Consider the following 9,288-nt stretch of genomic DNA (forward strand, 5'->3'; position numbering starts at 1 on the left):
CTGTTGTGCATACCTGTTCTCCACAAGTGGCTGGAATCTCAGTTTCTTTGAGTATTCCACTTGTCTTTGCTTTCCAATCCTACTAATATCCAGAGCACCATGTAATGTGGGTTTGTGCTCCTGGAGTAGATCTCCAGGGCTGGGTGTTCAGCTGTCCTGGGCTTCTACTCCTTCCCTGCTCTGTTTCTCTTCCTCCCACATGTGAGTTGAGGTTGGGGGAGGGCTTGGGTCCCACTGGATCGCAGCTTTGCTACTTTACCTTTTTCTGTGAAGTCTTCACTTTTTCCCAGATGCAGGCAGTCTGTTCTGCAGTCTTCTGGTCGTCTTTTAGGATTAGTTATATTTTCTGTATTTTCATGTTCTATGTAGTTTGGAGAGGAGGTTTCTGCCTCACTTCTCATGCTTCCGTCTTTCTCCTCCTACAATCAGTGGATTTTAAATAAAGGAGATTAATTTTAATAACGAGAATGGGCCTCATTCAATCAGTTGTGAGGTCATCGAGAACTGAGGTTTCCTTGAGTAGTAATTCACCCTGTGAACTGCAGCCTGAGGTAATGAAATCAGGATTTTTGCAGGAGATGGGTTTATGCCAAATTATAAAAGGTGATGCCTCTGCTCCCCAGTAACTTCAATTTCAGATGTCCTTAATGCAGCAGTGGGCTGCTTTCTAACCCTGAGTTCTCCTGGTTCCCCCTACATTTCTGGTTACCCTCTATGTGCAGATTCACTGCATGCCCATTCTCTATTTGCACCTAAGTGGTGTGTTTGAAAAGATCAAATCTTAAGACACCTTCTCACTGTACTCTCCTCTTGGGCAATTTACCCATTATTGTGATAGCAACTGTAACCACATGCTGATTTCCAAACTTAGCTCATCAGCCCAATTCCTTTCTGAAACACGGATACACATAAATAAATCTCTATCTGATAGCTTGGCTTTAATGTCCCCAAGTTGCCTGGGAATTAACATGTACAAATCCCATCTCTCAATGGTTTCCACCAATGGCTGCCACCAACAGCTGAGGGTCCTTCATTGTCCAGGAGCTTTCAAAAATCAGAGCAAATGCATTTGTGCCAGTAAAAACGGCATGTTGAAGAATAATATTTAGAAGAGTTAGCAATCACCACCTTTAACACTTATTCCTCAGCATGTCTGGGTTGAAAACTAATCCTTTCACTCTGTATACCAGCTTAATTAGCTTCATTATAAAAAATGCGACACTTTTATTTTTGAGTCCTTGAACATGCTCCCAAAAGTGTAAATAATTTTATATTGTATATATACATATATATATAAAATTTATAGTTATATATACATATAAAATTTAATATAATGTGTATAGTTATACACGGTACAGGAAGTAACAGATCAGAATAATGAACACTTTCATACATTATTTTACTTAATTCTCGTGGCAGTTCTCGAAAGAGGTAGTATTGCCCTTATTTTGTAGATATGGCATGTGGGCACAGGAAAATAAAGTATTTTCTCCAAGATCATACAAGATATCAGTGAAGATTTAAATATAAATGTGTCTGACTCAAAAGTCCCTGAGTTTTCAACTTCATGAATACAAGAATTGATGTTCCCTTTGCTAATCTACAATTTAAGGGTTATATATTCAAGAATGTCTTAGAAAAATAGCAATTTTTGAAAAATTATATCTAATGTTCACATATATTCCTGGAGATTGTAACTTTATATATCTTCCCATATAACATAAAATGACACAGATGTGGATTTATTGTAGCAAAAATATTTGTATTCTAACATAGCAACTCTTTTACACTGTCCTTTAAACTCAGAGTAACATACGGTGTCCACACACTAGTGTGTGTTTAATATGTCACTTCCCTTTTGACTATTTCTTGTTATTCTGTGTTTTCAGATTCTGTAACCAATTTGTACTTTTACCCATCCTATTTTAAATAAGGTTCTAAATTAGCTCAGGTGAAAATGTTGTTAACTGACTATTAACTTGTTCTTCCACATCATGACTCAATAAAATATCCTGTGGAGAAGAAATGAGAACAATACTTTTTATTTTTTTCTTACACACAATTGAAACTCATTCAGTAAGATTCCTTAATAAAAAGGAGACATTTTCCTCTCACAGTTTTAAAATTACAAACACCTCAATTCTTATTATGCAATAAAACTGTCATTATTTCTCTCAATATAGTGCCATTTGCAAAGAGAAAATTTAAATACTTAGATTTTAAAAAGATAAGGTTTCCTTTTTCCCTCAGGCCATATGCTTTAGGTGTTTCCTGATACCTATTACATCTTCTTTACAGAATTAGATTGTTTATTACCAACCACTTGATTGACTATGCTTTGCGTTGCCAATTGTCCCCAGCTGCTTCTCTCAATCTCCGAGAGCTTTATGTAGCAGCCCTTGCACACCTGTGCACCAGCCACATGTGTCCCCTACCACAGCCCCTAACACCAAGTACCTGCTCTCATTTCTTTTTTCTTAGTGTTCTAGTCTGACATTGTATCTGATTCTTCCAAAAGGTGTTCAATAAGAAGAAAAGAAAACACAAGTAAATGGACCATATATATCAGAAATAAAAAAAAATAAAATAAAATAAAATAAAATAAAATAAAAAGACCCCAGGCATATGTATCAGAGGATGAAAACATAATATAGCTTTTTGTATGTGACAGTAGTTTAAACAGGACATCATTTGTCTTTTCTTTCTTTTTCTAGATGTTAAAATTTCAACAAGAAATAGTAAAATGTAGGATTATATACTTTGATGGTTGGATTTGATTGTTGTATTAGATCAAATCAGGACATGAAAAAAAAATTTTTGTATTGGTTTTCACTTAATAATATAAGAATAGCCAATATTGGGAAGACTGTATGCAATTTTCTCAACTAAAGTGAAATTATACATACCTAAAGTTTATTTGTACTGCTTTTATTCTGTTAACTCTGCCATTGAAGATATATTTTACCCATCATATATATATATTTTTTTATTTTGCTATCATTAATGTATAATTACATGAGCATTATGGTTACTAGACTCCCCCTATTATTAAGTCCCCACCACACACACAATTACATTCACTGTCCATCAGCATAGTAAGATGCTATAGAATCACTACTTGTCTTCTCTGTGTTATACTGCCTTCCCTGTGTCCCCCCACCCCCACATTATACGTGCTAATCGTGAGGCTCCTTCCCCCCCCTTGTCCCTCCCTTCCCACACATTCTCCACAATCCCTTTCCCTTTGGTAACTGTTAGTCCATTCTTGGGTTCTGTGAGCCTGCTGCTGTTTTGTTCCTTCAGTTTTTGCTTTGCTCTTATACTCCACAGATGAGTGCAATCATTTGATAGTTGTCTTTCTCCACCTGGCTTATTTCACTGAGCATAATACCCTCTAGCTCCATCCATGTTGTTGCAAATGGTAGGATTTGTTTTCTTCTTATGGCTGAATAGTATTCCATTATGTGTATGTACCACATCTTCTTTATCCACTCACCTACTGATAGACACTTAGACTGTTTCCATTTCTTGGCTATTGTAAATAGTGCTGAGATAAACCTAGGGGTGCATATGCCTTTTTCAAACTGGGCTGCTGCATTCTTAGGGTAAATTCCTAGGAGTGGAATATTCCTGAGTCAAATGGTATTTCTATTTTGAGTTTTTTGAGGAACCTCCAAAATGCTTTCCACATGGTTGAATTAGTTTACATTCCCACCAGCAGTGTAGGAGGGTTCCCCTTTCTCCACATCCTTGCCAACATTTGTTGTTGTTTGTATTTTGGATGTTGGCCATCCTAGGTGGTGTAAGGTGATATCTCATTGTGGTTTTAATTTGCATTTCTCTGATAATTAGGGATGTGGGGCATCTTTTCATGGGCCTGTTGGCCATCTGATTTTCTTCTTTGGAGAAGTGTCTGTTCAGATTCTCTGCCCATTTTTTAATTGACTTATTTGCTTTTTGTTTGTTGAGGTGCATGAGCTCTTTATATAATTTGGATGTCAACCCCTATCAGATATGTCATTTAAGAATATGTTCTCCCATACTGTAGGATGCCTTTTTGTTCTACTGATGGTGTTCTTTGCTGTACAGAAGCTTTTTAGTTTGATATAGTCCCATTTGTTCATTTTTGCTTTTGTTTCTCTTGCCCAGGGAGATATGTTCATGAAGAAGTTGCTCATGTTTATGTCCAAGAGATTTTTGCTTATGTTTTTTTCTAAGAGTTTTATGGTTTCATAAATTCAGGTCTTTGATCCATTTTGACTTTACTTTTGTGTATGGGGTTAGACAATAATCCAGTTTCATTCTCTTACATGTAGCTGTCCAGTTTTGCCAACACCAGCTGTTGAAGAGGCTGTCATTTCCCCATTGTATATCCATGGCTCCTTTATTATATATTAATTGACCATATATGCTTGGGTTTATATCTGGGCTCTCTATTATATTCCACTGGTCTATGGGTCTGTTTTTGTGCCAGAATCAAATTGTCTTAATTACTGTGGCTTTGTAGTAGAGCTTGAAGTCAGGGAGCATAATTCCCCCCACTTTATTCTTCCTTCTCGGGATTGCTTTGGCTACTCATGGTCTTTTGTGGTTCCATATGAATTTTAGAACTAATTGCTCTAGTTCATTGAAGAATGCTGTTGGTATTTTGATAGGGATTGCATTGAATCTGTAGATTGCTTTAGGCAGGATGGCCATTTTGACAATATTAATTCTTCCTATCCATAAGCATGGGATATATTTCTATTTATTGGTAACTTCTTTAATTTCTCTCATGAGTGTCTTGTAGTTTTCAGAGAATAGGTATTTCACTTCCTTGCTTAGGTTTATTCCTTGGTATTTTATTCTTTTTGATGTAACTGTGAATGGAATTGTTCTCTTGATTTCTCTTTCTTCTAGTTCATTGTTAGTGTATAGGAATGCAACAGATTTCTGTGTATTAACTTTGCTGAATTCAGATATTAGATCTAATAGTTTTGGAGTGGATTCCTTATGTTTTTTTTATATACAATACCATGTCATCTGCAAACAGGGACAGTTTGACTTCTTCTTTACCAATCCAGATGCCTTTTATTTCTTTGTGTTGTCTGATTGCCATGGCTAGGACCTCCAGAACTATGTTGAATAAAAGTGGGGAGAGTGGGCATCCTTGTCTTGTTCCCGATCTTAAAGGAAAAGCTTTCAGCTTCTTGCTGTTCAGTATGATGTTGGCTTTACCATATATGGTTTTACCATATATGGCCTTTATTATGTTGAGGTACTTGCCCTCTATACCCATTCTGTTGAAAGTTTTTATCATGATGGATGTTGAATTTTGTCCAATGCTTTTTCAGCATCTATGGAGATGATCATGTGATTTTTTGTTCTTCTTCTTGTTGATGTGGTGGATGATGTTGATGGATTTTGGAATGTTGTACCATCCTTGCATCCCTGGGATGAATCCCACTTGGTCATGATGGATTATGGTATTTTTAAATTTAGTTTGCTAATATTTTGTTGAGTATTTTTGCATCTATGTTCATCAGGGATATTGGTCTGTAATTTTCTTTTTTTGTGGTGTCTTTACCTGGATTTGGTATTAGAGTGATATTGGCCTTGTAGAATGAGTTTGGAACTATTCCCTCCTCTTCTACTTTTTGGAAAACTTAAGGAGGACGGGTATTAGGTTTTCATTAAATGTTTGATAAAATTCAGCAGTGAAACCATCTGGTCCAGGAGTTTTGTTCTTAGGTTATTTTTGGATTACCAATTAAATTTTCTTGCTGGTAATTGGTCTGTTCAGATTTTCTGTTTCTTTCTGGGTCAGCCTGCCTTGGGAAGGTTATATTTTTCTAGAAAGTTGTACATTTCTTCTAGGTTATCCAGTTTGTTAGGATATAATTTTTTCATAGTATTCTCTCTTAATTCATTGTATTTCTGTGGTGTCCATAGTGATTTTTCCTTTCTCATTTCTGATTCTGTTTATGTGTGTACATTCTCTTTTTTCCTTGATAAGTCTGGTGAGGGGTTTATCTATTTTGTTTATTTTCTCAAAGAACCAGCTCTTGCTTTCATTGATTCTTTCTATTGTTTTATTCTTCTCAATTTTATTTATTTCTGCTCTAATCTTTATTATGTCCCTCCTTCAACTGCCTTTGGGCCTCATTTGTTCTTCCTTTTCTACTTTCATTAATTGTGAGTTTAGGCTGCTCATTTGGGATTGATTGTTCTTCTTTCCTGAGGTAGGCCTGTACTGCAATACACTTCCCTCTTAGCAAGGCCTTCACTGCATCCCACAGATTTTGTGTTGTTGAATTATTGTTGTCATCTGTTTCCATATATTGCTTGATCTCTGTTTTTATTTGGTCATTGAACCATTGATTATTTAGGAGCATGTTATTAAGCGTCCACGTATGTGGGATTTTTTGTTTTCTTTGGGTAATTTATTTCTAGCTTCATACCTTTGTGATCTAAGAAGCTGGTTGGTACAATTTCAATCTTTTTGAATTTACTGAGGCTGTTTTTGTGGCCTAGTATATGATCTATTCTTGAAAATGTTCCATGTGCACTTGAGAATAACGTGTATCCTGTTGCTTTTGGATGAAGTGTTCTGTAGATGTCTGTTAGGTCCATTTGTTCTAATACGTTATTCAGTGCCTCTGTGTCTTTACTTATTTTCTGTCTGGTTGATCTGTCCTTGGAGTGAGTGGTGTGTTGAAGTCTCCTAAAATGAATGCATTTCATTCTATTTTCTCCTTTAATTCTGTTAGTATTTGTTTCACATATGTAGGTGATCCTGTGTTGGGTGCATAGATATTTATAATAGTTATATCCTCTTGTTGGACTGACTCCTTTATCGTTATGTAATGTCCTTCTTTGTTTCTTGTTACTTTCTTTGTTTTGAAGTCTATTTTGTCTGATATAAGTACTGCAACTCCTGCTTTTTTCTCTCTATTAGTTGCATGAAATATCTTTTTCCATCCCTTAACTTTCAGTCTGTGTATGTCTTTGGGTTTGCAGTGAGTCTCTTGCAGGCAGCATAAAGATGGGTCCTGTTTTTTATCCATTCAGTGACTCTATGTCTTTTGATTGGTGCATTCAGACCATTTACATTTAGGGGGATTATCGGTACGTATGTGCTTACTGCCATTACAGGCTTTAGATTCGTGGTTACCAAAGTTTCAAGCATAACCCTTACTATGTAGCAGTTTAAATTAATGTACTTTGTATACTTTTACAAACACATCTAAAGGTTCTTTTTTTTTCCTCCTTTTTCTTCTAATTCCATTCTTTATGTGTTAGGTATCATATTCTGTACTCTTTGCCTTTCCCTTGATTGACTTTGTGGTTAGTTGATTTGATTTCGCATCTGCTTAGTATTTAATTGTTCTACTTGGCTGTGGTTTTATTTCCCCTGGTGACATCTATTTAGCCTTAGGAATACTTTATCTATAGGAGTCCCTCCAAAATGCGCTGTAGAGGTGGTGTGTGATCAAAAGAAGAAAATTTCTACATAAATCGCATTGCTATTGAAAGATGTTCTACATGTTACATATTCTAGTGTCTCCTTCTATATTTAAATGCACTCATTCAATCAGGGTCACAGTACTTTTCTACAACAGTCTATTCAAACATTGTTAAAATGAACCTCTAGAAAATGGCATTTTCAGGATGCTACATCATTGGTCTCTAGTAAAAATAATTTTCTGTGCATGATGTCAAGAATGAAAAGTGTTGAAAATAAATATAATATGTAATTGTTAGAGTGTTCCACATGTAGAAGGCCTTCTAGTCTCCTCAATTCAGGAAGAATTGATTCCACTTGAAATATTCAGATCCCATATCTCTTTGGCATAGATAATTTGGAAGGTTTTACCATTTTAATAATTGAGTGTCTGTCAATTCAATTAGCCTTGTGGGATTCTGGATCAACCATTTAGACCACACTCCAATTGAATCTGCTAAAATCCTTTTGTGTGTGTTCAATTCTTAAAGCTCTCTGAATCTTGTCTCTGTACTGTGCTTTATAGCCTGAATAATATCAACTCTGCTTACTTCCTTCAGGGAAGATGTTTTAATGGCTGTGAAATGCTGCCTTGTTTTTAAACGCGTAATTATAGGTTTTGCATTTGCCTGAAGATTTTAATAATTTAAAAGATGCTTTTCTAGTAATCAAAATGAAATAATTTTTCCTGATAATTACCTCAGTCACTTTTAAAGAGTCAGTGATGAACATATTCATGCTGTGAGATGTAAAAATGTGATTAAATAGAATTTAGCATTGAATATATTTTTCTCTGCCATCTATAGAAATCACTACTTAAATTCAGTACTTGCGAGAAATCAGTATTTTCTTAATGGAATATAATTAATAGAATCTTTTTTCATTTGAGGAAACAAATTGTATTTGAGTTTTTTATTTTCATCATTTATGATTACAAAGTGAGGGTGCTCAAGCAGACATATGCAGAGGTGTGAGGTGTGGAGAATGGATTCCCTTCAAGGCCTGACTTAAGGGCTGCTTCGTAGACTGGACATCATCTTCAAAAAGGCAGAACTCTCTCAGTCTTAATCTGAAGATAGCTCAAGATGCAGAAAGTTTAATATCATGAGCAGACCATACTAAGGAATCCCTACAAAAGTTAATACATAGAATTCATTAAGTAGAACTAGATCTTAACTCCTAGACTTCAGCCTTGAGTTAAGACACAGAACTAATAGATTTCACTACCTTAAATAAGATGATAAAATCAAGGCTTGGAAAATAAGATGATAAAATCTCAACCTACAGATTGCTATATGGATATATCTAGGTAAGAAGTGGGAAGAATATAAGTAGGAAGTAAAAAGTATTTAGTCCTTTGGTTCTTTAAACTAAGCTAGTGAGAGTGTCTGGAGACAGGCCAGATAAAGAGAATACTAGGGTATTGGTGGTGGATATGAAATAACACAAAGTCTAAGATTAATTCCTTAAGCAACTGGGTCCAGAGTCTTGTTGGCAGTAAAAATATGCAGGATATCACTCCAGAGCTTAGTGGTCATGATTGAACAGCCAGATAGCAAATATTTAAATTTGGGTTATTTAATCGTGAGTTTGATTTGGAAATGGAGAAGGCCTGGGCATCATTGAATGCTGTTATAGGAATATGAAAAAGAAAATATTGGGAGATGAGGCAAGGGATGAAAGAGTCTTCCCTACATTGCTATAAAAAGTCTAAAGATGCACAGGTTAACCCTGTCAATCAAATTTAGGACTAATAGCCTCACAAGATTTTTTTCTTCATATAATGAGGTTTCTCAAATATCTCC

This window comes from Manis pentadactyla, chromosome 16, assembly GCF_030020395.1.
Source record: "Manis pentadactyla isolate mManPen7 chromosome 16, mManPen7.hap1, whole genome shotgun sequence".
Classification (NCBI taxonomy): domain Eukaryota; kingdom Metazoa; phylum Chordata; class Mammalia; order Pholidota; family Manidae; genus Manis; species Manis pentadactyla.